General features: G+C 41.3%; 1 protein-coding gene across 3 annotated transcripts in view; it reads left to right on the top strand.

Annotated features, from left to right (window-relative positions):
• Positions 1-17,618, top strand: part of BDNF (brain derived neurotrophic factor) — a 95,260-nt gene that overhangs the window by 43,186 nt on the left and 34,456 nt on the right. The gene's annotated exons all lie outside the window — the stretch shown is intronic.

The following is a 17,618-nucleotide window of genomic DNA, read 5'->3' as shown; positions in this document are numbered from 1 at the left end:
GTGTGTGTGTGTGTGTGTGTGTGTGTGTGTGTGTGTGTGTGTGTGTGTGTGTGTGTGTGTGTGTGTGTGTGTGTGTGTGTGTGTGTGTGTGTGTGTGTGTGTGTGTGTCCGTCCTCCAATGCCAAACTAGTGCATATGTGTTAGCTAAAGTTTTCTTAAGTCTTTTTAAACCTTCTTCTAGTGAAAGTAATGCCACTAACTATGATGAGATTGAAGGGATTTGCAGTGGGATGAGGGGTATGTTGATACCTGCAAATCAAGATAATGTGAGAGGTGTTTGCAGCGGCATCTGGAACTGAGGCATACTGTACATGTCCTGTATGTATTTTATCTCAGACATCTGCACTTAAGAAGTAACATGGTGCCCTCTCCTGGCCGCAAAGTGCACTGCAGCTATTAAATTCTGAGTTTTCTGTTGGGATATTTTTGCATTGTTGAAATTCAGCTAACTTTAAAAGAGTTCAGAATACATTCAATCAGTATGTTCAAATGTTCTAATCATTTAACATAGATTCATTTCATTTCTGGATATCCTTTAGGATTATGTATATACAGATTTTATGTATTGACACATTTAATGTTGGTTGGATGTTCATCTGGTATATGGGTGAGAAAGATGCTGAAATAAATGAGGAGATTCCAGAAGCAGTTCTTTTATTATATGGGGCTTAGCTCAGGGAGACTTGGTTTCTGCATAAAGCAATCACCCAGCACTTGATATCTATGATATGCAGCAGGGAAAGGTTTAGATCCCCTTTAAAGGAATGTTTTTGGCATATTTGGAAACTTCTTGGGGGAACAGATATGATATGATGTGCAGTGTGGTGACTATACTGCCAGATATGTGTTCATTCTAGATTCTTAAATAGAATAAGGGAGATTGCATTCAAGTTTGTCCTCAAGTCAATAGGCAAGTACTGAAACCCTTCTCATCCCTACTCCTATTTCTGTACTTCTGTGTGCCAATATTTTGGGTGGCCATCACAAAGCCAATGCATACTTTTTTTTCCATTGGCACACCATACCATGGCAAATTCCCCTTGTGTAGTAATTCATGTTAACCCTATGAATGAAATAGCAAACCTACTACATTCCATCATTCTGACTTAATAGTTTGGTTGATTTTTATTTGTTTCCACCGCTATTAGCTGGATTATACAGAATCCAATGTTATGTTTGCACCCCCCTTCGTTCTTCTGACAGATGACGTGTTAATTTATGCTGAGAGATAGAGACACAGCTAGTACCTGCACTGTACTGAGGTGGATGTACTGAAGCTTAATAAGATGCCTCAGCTGATGTCTTTCAATTGTAGAATGCATCACTTTATTTTTTCCAGCACCACAACTGTCAAAAAGGAGATTGTCAGTTCTGTGGAACAGGAGCATAGCACTGCATAGAACTTTTATTGTTTGTTATACAAAATAGTGTTTTAGTATATAGACTATCTGTTTCCTTTTTTGAGTCAGTGTTTTCCTCTTCCAAGCACTTTAAATGCACAATACACTTGTTAAAATGTAACCTTTAATGGAATTTAAAACATGCAAGTTACAATAACTGGAATTCCAGAATTAAAAAAAAGGCTTTTGTTCTGGATCTTTATATACATAAGACAAATTTAGTACCTGCTATATAGCTTACGTAGCACATGTTGATTATTATTATTATTATTATTATTATTATTAACAAATATTTTTCCTATTGATCCCCTAGGTCTGACTTTAAGTATGTGTGATCCTTAGTAATGTGGTATATATTAGGTACTTGGTATTTTTTGAACTCTACTTGCAGTAATTGTAGATGCAGTTTATTGGCTGGTCTGAACTTATTCTTGGTCTTCTATAGTGTCTATTCCTTCTAAATGTTAAGGGGACTATTTAATAAGCCTTGGATGAAGATAAAGTAGAACGAGATAAAGAACCAACCAATCAGCTCCTAACTGCCATGTCAATGTCATAGGCTGGGTTGATAAATGACAATTAGTAGCTGGTTGGCTGGTACTTTATCTCCATCAACTATATCTCCATCTAATGCTTAGTAAATAGTCTGGAGTCTTCTGGAGTCTGAATTTTGGCAAAAAAAGGCATTCTGCACTATTGATTTAAAGGACCCAAAACCTATCCTGTTATGGAAAACCCTACATATTGTGCTCGATTACATTACTTGGCATCACTGTATTTGTAGTACAGCATTAGGAGAGTGACAAAGTGATTCATTATGAAGAGTATTTTTATATGGTTGATTTGGAGTATTGAGCACACAATTGTGTTTTTGCCAAATTTTTCTTCCCTGGTGTGCTGTTATCAGTAAATCTAGTTAATTTCTACTACTTCATATAATTCTTCAATATTTAAAGACAAGGAGATCCAATATATAATATGAGGCATATCAAATATAACTATTATAATGCAAGGTATATTGATGACATCTTCAAATCAAAGTGGAGGTTAACAATGAGGGTTCCAAAACTTTTAAAAGAACTTGCACTAGATCCAAGTGTTCTTTAGAAGCCAGGAGCTGGAGGCTCTTACTCTCTCTGCCCCTGATCTAAATATTTGTATATCTTGTAGATGAAATATTACAATATTAAAGAACATAATACCAAAAATATATCAGTTTAGTTGAAAATCTACTTTATTTTCATCCACTGCAGTAAATAATTACTGTGATTGCCCAATCCACTGGTCTGTTCTTGTGTATTGAAGCAACATTCCCTGCCATCCCATCACCTAAATGGTTACAGAGGAATTACAGAGCAGGCACATTTAGATAAGAGGACTATCTTATTTTCTAATTTAGTTCTGTGGTATTTGCTTTCCCTTTTTAGCTCATTCATAAAAAATGCTGAAATGTGTTCCATCATCACAAACAATTTGATCAGTGTTTTGATTTGTCATGATAATGGTCACTGGCCAACGTCTTTTCCTCAAACCCATTTATATTTGGATCAATTGCAGTTAGATGTATTGTTTTTCTGAATGCTTTATAAATAAGAGCACACATTACTATTACAGTTTGCAGTTTTTAGATTGCAGCCACAGTAGGATCAATAGTCATCATTTATTTAGTTTTCTAGTAAATGAGGTTTAATGTATGCGGATAATCTTGATGTTGTTTTCATTTGGAAAGGATCGGAGGTAGATCCACTAGTGAGTATATAGATACAGTATATATATGGACACACGCAATGTGGGAATGTAGACACAAGTGAATGAAAAAAGGGGGAGACTAGTGGAGGGATGAGTAATTTTTGGCTGTTCAAATTAAACATTTCTTTAGAATGTGTGAAAGCCAAGTATAGCTTGTTTCAATTATGAAAACGTGTCAAAAGAATGTGTGAAATGTACAGAGAAATCCAATACAAATTGGCTTTAATGAAAAGGCATAATTGGTTCTTCTGATGCAATTGGTAGACCTCACAAAGTCTCTGTTTCCTTTAACCAGTTTTATGCCACTGAATGCAATAGGTCTTTAGTGGCGTATTCTAGACTGATTTGTTTTCTTTGTTTGATTTTGGTTGTTTCTTGTGTAAGGTTAGATTTGGCTGAACTACAAATCCCACCATGCTCTGTTAGGGTTCATTTAACTGAGATGAAATCTAATTATTTGCAGGATTACAGCTGAACAGGGTGGACACTGTGTGCAATTATTTGCAAAACACACAGTCGTTAAAAATGTGGCTCGTCAGGGCAAATCATCTTACTTGTCATCTCATCTGCCTGTTTCAGCTTGGATGTGTGCTGGAGCGGGGGGGATGTAATCTCACCAAAGGACATGGGAACTTTTACACATACACCCCTGTCCAAAAACAGAATGAGGGCAAGCACCTGTGTATGTACGGGTGTAGTATGTCTGACCGGCGGTCAGGAGACCGCCGGTCAACATACCGATGCTGGGATCCCGGCAGCATACCGACGCCGGGATCCCGGCGGGGAGGGGCGAGTGCAGCAAGCCCCTTGTGGGCTCGCTGCGCTCGCCACGCTGCGGGCTCAGTATGGGTGTAGTGGACACCCACGAGTGGAAATAGTCCCTGCTGGTCGGAATGCCGACCATCGGGATAGAGAGGGGGTGGGATGTCGGTGGAGGTCATGTGACCGTCGGTCACCCGACCGCCGGTCACATGAATACCACCCATATGTACAATGCAGATGAAAAGTTACATTTGCACAAAACAATGTGGGAGAGATGTATCAAAGCTTGAAGAGTGAGAAAGTGGAGAGATATAAAATGACAGGAGATGACTGGTTGTCGTTTTTTTTTAGCTCTCTCCACTATCTCTCTCCAAGGTTTTATACATCTCCCCCTGTTTACATGCCTCCATTTATTCCAGTTAAACAATATTGCTCTAGAGTTCTCTACATCATTGCAGACCTTACTGCATTCTATCTTCAATGCCTTCCTATGGGTCTGGGACTCAAGGTCGACACCAATTAGGTCGACACCACTTAAGTTGACACCAATTGGTTGCCAAACCTCAGGTTGATGCCAGAAATAGGTCGACACTGACAAAAGGTCGTCATGAACAAGGTCGACATGGAAAAAGGTCGACGTGAGTTTTTTATGTTTTTTGTGTCATTTTCTGCGTAATGTGACTGGGAACCCCAATTAGTGCACCATGTTTCCTCGCATGGCTCGCTCCGCTACCGCTGCACTCGGCACATGCTACCATTCCCAATTTTAGTCCATGTGGATCGTAAAGTATGAAAAAGTTCAAAAAATCATGAAAAAAGTGAAAAACTCATGTCGACCTTTTACCATGCCGACCTTGTTAATGCCGACCTTTTGGCCATGTCGACCTATTTCTGGTGTTGATCTAAGGTGTGTCAACCAATTGGTGGCGACCTAAGTGGTGTCAACCTTATTGGTGTCGACCTGTAGTCCGGATACCCTTCCTATATGGGATGTCTTCAGGTGTGAAGCGGGATAGAATAATCCAGAGGTTCCCAAATGCAATCCTCACAACATCCTAACGGTCCAGGGTTTAAGTCTAGCCATGCTTGGCCACAGGTGTCACAGTCAATTTGATTTACAGTGTTGCTGCGCAGACCACTAGTCACGGCGCAACAGTAGCCTGTTCCTGCTTCCTCCTGAAGACCCACGGCTGTGACTACTTGCAGCCTAGCGGGTCATAGCATTGCCGCCATGCATGTGCACGTGCATGAGGACACATCTGTAACCATCTGTGCTGACCTATGGAACTCCTTAAAACCAGGACTGTACCTTGAGGCCTGTAACTGGAATAATCTGTAGCTAATAACATTCTAAAAAATATATATAAATCACACAAATTATCTCAGGAGTGCTGATCTTGCAAGAGGTATCGACCAAACAGGGTATTGTTGTGCATGTTCACGAGAACAGAGCTGGGCTATCAGTAGCGTAGACCACCATCATTGGGCCATTACCCCAATTTTGTATAATGTTCCACCACTGCATCACAATGTGTTTTGTAGGTAGGGACTGCTTCCAACATGGGCCTCAGAACAGCTCATAGGGGGTGATTGAGACCTGACCGCATGCAGGCGTTTTTTTGCAGTGCTGCGATCAGGTAGTTGCCGCCTACAGGGGGAGGGGGTAATCGCTGTGCAGGGGTGCGATCGCTTGTGCAGAGAGCTGCACAAACAAAAGCTTGTGCAGTCTTTGCACAGCTCAGGACTTACTCAGATCCGGCCAGGAGCTGACATCAGGAATCCTCCCTCCAAACGGCTGGTCACGCCTGCGTTTTTCTGGACACTCCCTAGAAACGGTCAGTTGAAAACCACAAATGGCCTCTTCCTGTCAATCTTCTTGCGATCGCCGGTGCGATCGCTTTCTTCATTGAATCTATCGCTGTCCGGCGATCCCCGTCGCCGGCGGCCAACGCGCCTGCGCATTGCGGAGCATACGCACGCGCAGTTCAGACCCGATCGCACCGCTGCAAAAAAAGCTAGCGTGCAATCGGGTCTGAATGACCCCCATAGTCTTTCCCTTATTTTGTCAATGTACTGTATGGAAAGTTTTCCATACATATTTATGAATGTCCGAAATTGTTCTGTAACATTCCAGCAGTCGTCATTTCTCTATATTGCATTACTGTAAGTATGTATCACTCACTTCTTCTTTTTTTTATTTAATGTGAACACAAGAGTAAATGGCAAAGGTAAGATTATAATTACAAAGTAGCTGAACTGTCAGCATCTGGAAGGAAACACAAATCCTTTCTGTAAATGTGTTTATGCTGTTGATTTATTTATATAGCAGGAAGAAAATAGATTACAATATGAGCTTTCCATCTGAATGGAAATCTCTGTATGCTTTAAGCTGAGTCTTCTGAGTAAGTGGGTATGTCCTCTTAATGATATAATTACTAACTTGACTTGTTTTGAAATGTTTCTGATGAATACTCGCTTTTCTTCATTGTTGCAAAATTGCTGTTTAATTTGAAGACTGACTCATCTTGCTCTGTAATTCTGAAACAAGTACTCTCAGTTATATCAAACTGTGAATTGCCGCCTGAAAAGAAATCTTGCAGAGCCCTCATTGAATGTGATATGTAATAACTCCTTCAGCAGCGCTAGTGGCAGAGATATGTTCTACGTGTAAAGAAATTAAACTTTCTATGCAAAACTACTACTTACTTAATAAGCAGCCATACAATTAATATTGGGTGTCTGTTCTAAATGAAATTAAATCATTTATATAATACCTTTTACTGTGTAAAGCTAAACAGACACATTCTATGATTTTCCTCATTGTTTGGGCACAAGGGGCAGTGTTTGAGGTGATGTCTAGACACAGGAATGGCAGCCATCTTGGAGTCCGAATCAATATTCTCTTATATGCTACCTCTTTTTCACTGGAACCTAGTGATATCACTGAAGCACTGTGGGGGCAGCCATTATGGGGAGGCTAAGCCAACGTTCTTGAGAATGCAGTAAATCAACACAATCGGAACTAGTGGCATGAAATTGCTATTGAATTAAAATGATACTTTTGTTTTACCTTATCTAAATCTAAAAGTACAGTATAGCCACTTCCAGACAATTAAAAAAATAAAATTAAAATAAAAAGTATTATAGATTTATTTTTTTAGTATTTTTTTTATTATGTCTGTGGACATAAGAGGTAATTGTAGGCAAAGCTGAACACTGTGAAGTACAACTACCTGTATAATGCCCACTGTCTACACTCAACTATTGACTAAAGGTGATATGAGCTTTAGCACTTGGTATTGTCTGATAATACTTTAATTGAATGTATACACAATACTGGTGGGCCATGTTTGGAACTGATCAATTTATTATTTTGAATTTATTATTCAGTGTCCGGGCCCCGGATATAATCTGTGTCAACCACTTACACTGGAGTGTTTATAATATATGGAAATGATCAATTGTCACTTACTCCCATACACTACCAGATTTTCATTCCAACCAGCCAGATTGGACAGAAAATTGTTTAGGTGTGTATCTAGCTTTAGTGATTCTACTAATCTCTAATTACTTTAAGAACTGCTTTTGGATAGGGTGTGGATCAATAGATCGAAAATGTTAAGGTCGTCATTCAACAGTCAATAGGTCGACACCAAATGGTCAACACACATTAGGTCATTGAGAACAAAAGGTCGACAGATACAACAACACAGGTTTTCTTTTTTATTTTGGCCATATCTTATCTTTTTCATGTTGTGTGACCACCATCAGTATAAACGTATACCCTCACATGCTCGCTTTTGGGCATTGTAGCTTGCTTCACTCACCATGGGTGACTGTTCCCAGTAAATGTCCATGTGGATAGTAAATCGAGCAAATATTGAGAAAGCGTGAAAACCCCCAAAACATGTGTCGACCATTTGTGTGTTGACCATTATCATGTCGACATTTTGAGCCTGTCGACCTTAAGCACTGTCCACCTTTCATCTGCAGACCTTTTTGTACCTGTTAACCTAATGCCTGTTGACCATATGGTGTCGACTTATTGTCTGTCTACCAATACATTGTAGATCTATCATCCGGATATCTTTCGGATACTGGTTTAGTTCCCAAATTATCCATATATACTGTGTGTACAAAACAAAAATGGAGTACATGAAAACTCCCTGAATCCCACTTGCAGTCCCAGCTTTTATAAACTGGATATATTCCTGTTTTTCAAAATGACATTATCGCAGTGGTTCTCAAACGGTGTGCTCAGGCACCCTCGGGTGCCTCGGAACACTTGCAGGGGTGCCATGTATTGGTGGTCCAGGGCCAATTCAAATTATTTATGGTCAATGTAATAGGCAAAACCAGTGCTGTGACTGTCAATCAAAATATGTGGACAAGCCGTAGTAAATCTTGTCCCTCACCACACAATAGAACCTAAGGATGACATATAAAAACAATTTACTTAATTTAATATTGCTTTCTAAATTTATCAATAAGAAACTTTTGGCCTAGGGCTGTCGTGATAAAGATATTGATGCTCTAGGGCAGTGGTTCTCAAACTCGGTCCTCAGGACCCCACACAGTGCATGTTTTGCAGGTAACCCAGCAAGTGCACAGGTGTATTAATTACTCACTGACGCATTTTAAAAGGTCCACAGGTGGAGCTAATTATTTCACTTGTGATTCTGTCAGGAGACTTGCAAAACATGCACTGTGTGGGGTCCTGAGGACCGAGTTTGAGAACCTGTGCTCTAGGGCAATGGTTTTCAACCTTGGTCCTCAAGTACCTCCAACAGTTCATGTTTTCCAGGTCTCCTCACAGGATTGCAAGTGAAATAATTAGCTCCACCTGTGGGTCTTTTAAAATGTGTCAGTGAGTAATGAATACACCTGTTCAACTCCTAGGTGACCTGGAAAACACAAACTGTTGGGGGTACTTGAAGACCGAAGTTGAGAACCACTGCTCTAGGGCGTCGTGATTAAAAAAAAATTGGGAACCACTGCATTATAGTATATTGAGGCTATAATTATATTTAGTGGTATATAATAGAGATTGTTATGCACCAACACCCACTTATACACCTTTTCCACTAGCTCAAAAAACACGGGTAAATGCACAGGGGTGCGCATTTCCCCTTGTTTTTTGCTAGTGGACAAGGGTGTGTGTCCCCCCCCCCCCCCCCCCCGCAAAAAAACCCAGATCAAGTGACCCGTGAATCCTGCCCGGGTAAATACCTGGGTAGGACACGGGAATGATCCGGGTAGGGTTGTAGAGTAAACTGAAGCCGTGTCGATGTGACACGGCTCCCGTTTACACTGTATGGAAGGGCGGCGCTGGGAGATCATGTGATCTCCCTGCGCCGCCCCTGCCTCATCACTAGTAGCGTCACCAACCTGGCAATGTACCGTTTTGGTGATCGCAGTGGAAAAGTGGGCTGAGCACGGGCTGCAGCCGGGTAGCACCCGTGTCAGGCTTCCGGCTGCGACCCGTGCTCAGTAGTGGAAAAGGGGTATTACACTGCTTTATCAGTAACCTTCCCATCTGCAAACAGACAATGGAAATCATTTTTAAATATTGTCAACTATGAAAGTGACACTTTTTCAAGCTATAATTAGACAACAAGAAATTATACCATTTTAATTACATTACTTTTAAGTTACACTTGTTAGCCTAACGCGTGACAAAGTGTCATTGGTGCATGGCAAATCGTCATATTAAACAGCAACTAACACCCTTATGGTACTCCCATGAAGGTAACAAACAGCATTCACAGCAACAGGCAATTAGCAGCAGCCTGCTCCTTGTCCTGCTCAATAATAGTTACATCCTGTAAAGTGCATTTGTTACAGGAACAATAATCACGCTGAGACACTGTCAGCATTGTTAATTGCACTTTGCTTTCCTATAAATTAACGTGTCCTCTCCTGTCATGCTTGATTCACACATGTGACAGCATTAATTGCAATTATCCATCCTGTTCCGTTTTGTTAGCTTTACATTTTATTGCCAGACCCTATGGTAAGACTCGGTTGTCGGTCATTTAACGTGCTCTATTTAAATAGAAGTTTCCGATGAGTGTGGAGATGAATTCATAAAGTTTGGAGGTTTTAAAACCAGGGTTTTGTTACACGTAATGAATGTTTGGTGCTCCCATGGCAACAACATTCTCATCTGTGTGTCAAATTAAAGTGTAATCTAGGCATCGCTAATTGATACAGCTGTCATCAGATAAACCATGTAGTACAGCCAGAAGATGGAGACCACACTAATACATTTCATGCTCTAGTGGCAGCTGAGATATTCTACAAGTTAGATATTTGCTGCAGAATCATTTTCTTCTTATTAAAGGAGAACTCCAGGCAAGATAAATATTTCCGTAAACATCCTTTTTCCCCTACCTATTATCCTGTTAGGTTTTAGTTCTTAATTTCACCCTTGCATAACAACTTTAGTGGTAGAGTGTCTTCTACAGTATGTGTGACATATAACGTTCCCTCTCTGTTTATTAAGCTAAGGCTAGATATATGACTTTATCAACAAGTTCCTTAGAAGTCTCTCTAACTCAAAGAGCTTGCGATCCCATAATGCCTTGCTAGAGAGTCTAGTCTAGTGTATCTTGACTTAGCCAGAGACTTTATGGAGGCATCAGTCAATCTAGGAGGCTGGGCACAGACAAATGAACGTTCCAGTCTTAGCAAAGAGCTGGCATCTAATATCGATAGCTAGGAACTGTTAGAAGCCAAATGTGAGGTTCAGTAACATGAATGATTTGTTCAGCAAAGATAACATGAACACAAGCTAATATTTAGTAACTGAACTTTAATAAATAAAACCGGAGTTCTTCTGTAAGAAATGACAAGACTATTATGTACTCTCAAGGCCTTTTATTGAGCAATATCAACAGAAAGAGAATAACTATAATAAGGGTAACTGTACATATGTCTCTAGAGTGCACTTTTTAGATGGTAGCATTCCTCCAAAAAACAATGACAAACCTGTGAGATGACTATAATTTAAACATATCGGGCGGCCATGCGGAATGCCGTCCGAACTCGGATGTCTTTTTAAAGGATTTTTAACAGCAAATCTACAACCTTAAGCTAGGTGCACACCTGCCGATGGGTCAGCCACGCGGCCGATTTATCTAACAATTGGTAAGTGCATACACACTTACCAATCGTCCACATGATGTGCCGTGCCGGACGTCAAAACTGGGCAGGCACATTAAATGTGCCTGCCCAGTTGAGATGTTAGTCAGTGCACAGTAGAGGATCTTGCCACGGGCAAGCAGGACTTTTGCCCAGGGCGCCGCCTTCCGGAGGGCGCCGGCGCCATCCGGAGGGCGCCGCACCATGGCAAGATCCGCTGCTGCTGTGGTGCCCCCCGCTGCCGTGGCCCGCTGTCCGTTGTGAAGGGAAACTAGACGCTACGCGTCTAGTTTCCCTTCGTGGGCTGCCTGCTGTGAAGGGAAACTAGACGCTACACGTCTAATTTCCCTTCCTGGAGAGGACCTTCACTGTAATCATTTGCGGTGCGCGTTGACGTCATCGCGCACCGCATAGCAAAGGTCCTCTCCACGGAGGGAACTAGACGCTTAGCGTCTAGTTTACCTTCGTGGAGAGGACCTTTGCTGTGCGGTGCGCGATGACGTAATCGCGCACCGCACATCCTACAACAGTACAGGGGGCGTAACTGACCACGCCCTCTGTATGAAGCCATGCCCCCTAATGCCGCCCGGGGCGCCAGAAGCCTCGGAACCGGCCCTGTCAGTGCAGCAAGTGTATGGGAGGTTGGCGGACCGCCAGTACACACAGCCAGATACACAGATATAGCTGCAGGTATATCAGGCATTGGTTGTGCTGCACAATCGACGTCATGAACAGACATATCTGGGATACACACCCGCCGACGGGCTTGCAATATATCTGCCAGTGTGTACCCAGCTTTAGAGATCGAGTTAGGTACAGAGGGGCTGATTCATAAGTGGATGCAGGAGTGATCAGTGCTATGTCTTTGGTTGCAGCGGATCTCAGAAGTTATGCTAATTACGCAGGAGGTGTCTTTTGTAAAACGATGCCTATTGCCGACTTCTCAGATCTGCCACCTGTGCCTAAAGATGCAGCATCGGGTCACCATAACGACCATCGCACGGACCTGCAAATATATGCCAAGCTGCTGAGGCCAGTGATGCTGCACCGACAATGCAGTTGCTGGCCTAGAAATGCCCCTAAAATGCCAGCGACATGCCTGTTTCAGACCGCTCCTCCCAACACTGCCTCCAAACAGCTGAAGCCTGTTCATGAGGCTGTGGCTTGCCCTACATTTTGATTGGAGTAGGTGCAGAAAACAAAACATCAGACAGCTGGACCAAATCAGTCCAGCGTCCGACTGTGAATCAGGCCCAGAGGATATTTGCCTAGGATCCCAGATTTAGAGGTCTTTGGTAGGGATGGCCATCAGTGGGTTATCTGTTGATGGTGCCACCAAAGCTTAACATCAATGGCATGAAACCATCAATGATTTGTACCCATCAATGTAGATCTCTGCTGTGGGGAGCAGCAGGCAGCAGACCAATTAGGGAGGGGACAGGGCTAAGAGGGGTTGGGAACCATCTGATTGCTGCCATTGATGGCAAAACAATTGAGCATCAGTATCACACCATCAGTAATTAAGAAACCATCAATTGTCAATGGCCAGCCATAGGTTATGAGACCTGTATTACTACTGCAGTACATAATTATTATTATTATTATTATTATTATTATTATTATTATTATTATTATTGTTGTTGTTGTTATTACTATTTTTTTTAAATATTGGAGGTTTATAATTTTTATGTTGTTCACCTTCTCTAATTTTATCCTGGTGGGGGTGAGGTGGATGTGTCACACTTTTGTTCCACATTTGCATCACCCTGTAATGAAAGGGTAAGACAGAGAGAGAGAATTGAATATATTAAAAGAGTATTAGCAGCTAGTAGGGAGACAGGAGTTAACACCATATGTAAAACCAGGCGGCCAGAGCATAATGTATTAACATTGGTCTCTTGCAAAACATTGGGAGGAAGTGGTTATGTACTATTTACCAGTCAAAGTTGTGCCTCTCTATCCTGTCTGGTTTTGTGGAAAAATACTCAGACATATTCCATTTATTCTTATATCCAAATTGCACAGGGGACTTTTTCTTATTTTTTCATGCCAAGATCCCCATCTTTGATGGTCTCCATGTAGCCCTTTGCATGTTCGCAAAAAATGGTCACTGGACGATCTCTACTGTGTATGGTTCTATTGTATATGATACAGAGTTCACACAAAGCACTTTATATAATAAAGCCACAGATAATCCCTGTTAAGAGAAAACAAAATAGTTTGCTCATAGGTGATTGCTCACTGATCGCCAACAGAGGGTAGTACTCTCAGGTGCTAGCCCACTGAGGACCAATAGAGGGCAGTACTCACAGGTGCTAGCTCACTAAGGGCCAATAGAGGGCAGTACTCACAGGTGTTAGCTCATTGAGGGTCAATAGAGGGCATTACTCACAGGTTCTAGCTCACTAATGGCCAATAGAGGGCAGTACTCACAGATGCTAGCTCATTGAGGGCCAATTGAGGGCGGTACTCACAGGTGCTAGCTCACTGAGGGCCAACAGAAGGCAGTACTCACAGGTGCTAGCTCACTGAGGGCCAATAGAAGGCCATACTCACATATGCTAACTCACTGAGGGCCAGTAGAAGGCAATACTCACAGGTGCTAGCTCAAGCTATTATTATGCCTTTTCAGAAAAGCATCAAGGTTGTAAATCCTGCCTGTTTACAAGGGCGTAACTACCATAGATGCAGGGAGTACAGCTACTATAGGACCTAGAGCTGAGAGGAGCCACCTTCCTGTTAGAGTAACATGTGTTATATCTATTTTTCACCATTGGGCGGTACATAAGGGCCCTTACAAACTTTTGCCTTGGGGCCTGCAATATATCCAGGCATGCCCTTGGACCTTCTCATTGTAATGTGGTATAAAATTAACTGGAGGGCACTATACTGTTACATAATATGAACTGGGACACTGTAATGTGGCACAATATGAAGTGGAGGCACTATAATGTGGCATCATATGAATTGGAGGCACTGTAATGTGACATAATATCAACTGGAGACAGTGTAGGCTGGATGTACTATGCATTGCATTTATGATTTAATACATTCTGCCACTTATTGGGTAAGTACTGGTGTTAAATAATGCTGGTATTTACCTAGAAAATCTCAAAGGACAGCCCTCCCGATAAGAGCTGACCTTTGCAATACAAGGGCTTCTAGGTTTATGACCTGAGAGTCCTTCTGTGTATACGTCAGATGACGTGCGGGCTACAGGGGACTCTGGGAGGGATCTGATTGGATCTCTTTCAGTGCACAATGCTTTTATTAGGCAATGTCATCTACAGATGGTGTTGCTACCAAGACCAAGCTCTGGAATGTATCATATTCCTTAGCTTGGTACATATTAGAATGTGGCCAAAACTGTGTTTTACCCCCATTTTTATCTTTAGTACATCAAGCCCTGTATGTGTGAATTGGGGGTACTATGTTTCATAATGTGTACTGTTAGCCCTACAATGTGACATAACATGAACTAGGGCACTACTATGGTTCATAAAATAAACTAGGGCACTACTAGCATTTTGTGCCTGGTGGAGCGGGTCATGTTGGAGGGTATGTGTGTTTTTCCTGTAATGTTTACCTCCACTGATTGCACACCTTTCCATTGTGCCCTACATGCAGGGTACATCATACTACTACATAAGCATCAGTCTTCCCATATATGAACTTGGACCTTTTATGGCTCACCTCCCACAGTGTAACCTTCAAAGTGCGCCCAACATGGCTGCCCCGTATGGTACACTTGTGGATGGGATGAAAAATACATAGGCCTGATGGTTTTGATGGAACCCTACTCTGATATGTAGGACTCTGAAATCACCCCCATTTTGTGTCATCTCTTCTAGGGGTGGACTATTCCACCCTGGGTAATCCTACGCTGAGCGCCCAAGATGGCTGCCGCACCTGGTACCTTGTGAGGGTGGAATATACAACCCTTGGAAGTTATTACCCAAAATGCCTACACCAATCCTGCATTATGCTTTCTGTGTGCTTAAGGTTTTCTTTTATGTCTGTGTTGCTTGTCTATTGTTGTATTACTCAAATCCTCTGTATCATGTGCATTGTTTTTGATATCTGTAAAGCGCCTTGAGTCCTGTTGGAGAAAGAGCGCTATATAAATAAAATTATTATTATTATTATTATTATTATTATTATTACTATGGGGGCATAACATTAACTAAGTCACTACCATGGTGCAGATAATGAGCTAGGGCACTATTATGGGGCATAAAATGAACAACTGCTGTGGGGAAGCGTCTCTTTAGAAGCATTGGGGCAGGGGTCACTTCAAGATGTTGCTATAGGGCCCACAAAGTTCTGGCTATGCTCCTGCCTGTTTCAGATATGGAGACAGTTTCAGGCTGGTCGGTTCAGATACCACACCCTCTTTTATTCTCCAAGTGCAAAGTGCCCCCAGGGCATGCCCAACACACAGGAACATTGAAAAGATTTGGTTCTTTGATCTGGTTCTATCACTGTGTGTTTATGGTATAGAATGTGTTGTATATATTTCTACTATAAACTCTGGTTATAAGCAAGCCCTATATACGTTATTGATATAAGACCATCAAGAGCTGTTGGTAATTTTCAAGTAAGCCTGCTGTGCTGTCTACTGGGTCGCTAACTGTTAAACTCATACTATGACAAGCTTAATTTAAACACTGCATAATACATAGGAGCAGACAGAAGCTGCCCACTCTGTGGTATAGAGTTCTCCAAGATTACACATAGGCCAACTCTCTGTATAAGCCGCCATGCTCTGACAGACAGGCAGAGTAACTTAATCTGACAGATTTACACAATCAAGTGCATGCAGATTACAGTGCCATGGCTGCTCCTTCAGTTTCATCAATTACCAAAATCATAGGCTAACATCGCAAACAAGAGCCCGTGCTAGTGTGTCACAAGACAGCCAATGCGCAAACTGGGCTTGGTTCTGTGCAGACAATTATGGTTCTGCATGACGAGATGCCGAAGCACAAATTTTTGAAGCAACACTTGTACGTTAAAGACCCACCTACCTGAAAGTATATACACAGTAATTATAGGGGGGATGGGGTAAATTCGGATTACTAGTATCTCTGCACCATGGACCACAACAGTTTTTATTATAATCTGTCACTATTATAGGTTTTCCTGGCAAGTCCTTCAAATATCCCCATCACACTGTATAGGACGGGGGTGGATAACGCACCTTAAAAGCCAGTGCGATTATATTGTTGCTTTAAGAAAATGATGAGTTTGTATAAAGTGGAGATTCAATGGTTAAAACGAAGCTGAATTTACAAGACCTGGGGCGCCCGACCTTTAGTTACTCAATCCGGCCGACATACCCCTAGCAATATAAATGAATGACTTGTAGACAATGTGAAACTCTTTTTTTTACAAAACCACTAGGATGTCAATTACAATCAAGCCCGGTTCAACAATCCTACAGTTTCTGTATCACATAACACAAGCACTGTTCTAGCAGAGGTACTCGATAACAAGCTGTAAATAATTCACAACTCTTTTTCAACAAACAAAACATGAACCTCTCTATTTTAATTTTATTTCCAAGGTGAAGTGGGGATTTGCACCTTGTCAAATCTTCCTCTGGTATTCTGTGACTTCATGTAGGCATAACTCTGCAGAAAAGATTAATTGTGTTAATTCTTTATGAACATACTGTATATTCTTCTCTGCTCTAGTATATGAATATTTGACTTGCACCAGACTGGGAGATATGACTGTGTTATGTAGACTGTGTCAAGAAGAAATTATCCAAAAAGTATAAATCACATATGTTACATAAAGATAAGAAAAATAATATTGTTATTGTGTTATCTGCAACTGACTTATATAATGCTCATTTCCATACTTGTCTGTCTCCAGCATGAGCAACAATTGTATTCTCTCAATGACATCTGAAAGTTTCATTTACGAAGAGCCAGCCTGTAGCCAATCAGAACAAGGCTAGATAAACCTAGTGTTGGAACATCTACCTGATAAGACCAAATTCTAGCCAATCAGAACATTAGTGGGGAATTTAACTAGGCGCGAGTGTGGTCCCGCGAGGCAAATTCATAGCAAATTAGAATTGGGAATTATATTTGCTATATAATTCCAAACTCACATTTCTTTCTCAGGGTAAATTTGCCTGGTTTTGTGAGAACTCCCCTCAGCAGGTGGAAAGCTAGGGAAAATCATTCGGTTAAGGTAAAATTGGGAAGACTTGCTCCAGAACCCCTTGGACCCACCCACACCCCCCATAACTAATTAGGCATTTGGAAGTTTTCCATGAGCTTAATTCGGCCAATAATAACATTATTTTTGGGGTGAAAAAAATAAATAGCCTCAAAGTATCCTTAAATCAACTTTTTCATTAGTTTATATGCACCCCGATTTAATTCAAATATTATTTTCTATGAAAAATAATTGCTTTTTACAATTTTTGTGTAGTTAAAAAAAATGAAAAGTGGCCTCAAATTACCCCAAATCACATTTTTTTTTTTTGCATTTTTCATTAAATTCCTTTGTAATTAAATGAAATTCGCAAACTTTTTACGCTATTTTGCT

The sequence above is a fragment of the Pseudophryne corroboree genome, chromosome 11, assembly GCF_028390025.1.
Source record: "Pseudophryne corroboree isolate aPseCor3 chromosome 11, aPseCor3.hap2, whole genome shotgun sequence".
In the NCBI taxonomy this organism is placed as follows: domain Eukaryota; kingdom Metazoa; phylum Chordata; class Amphibia; order Anura; family Myobatrachidae; genus Pseudophryne; species Pseudophryne corroboree.
This window is presented reverse-complemented; position numbering and strand designations above follow the sequence as displayed.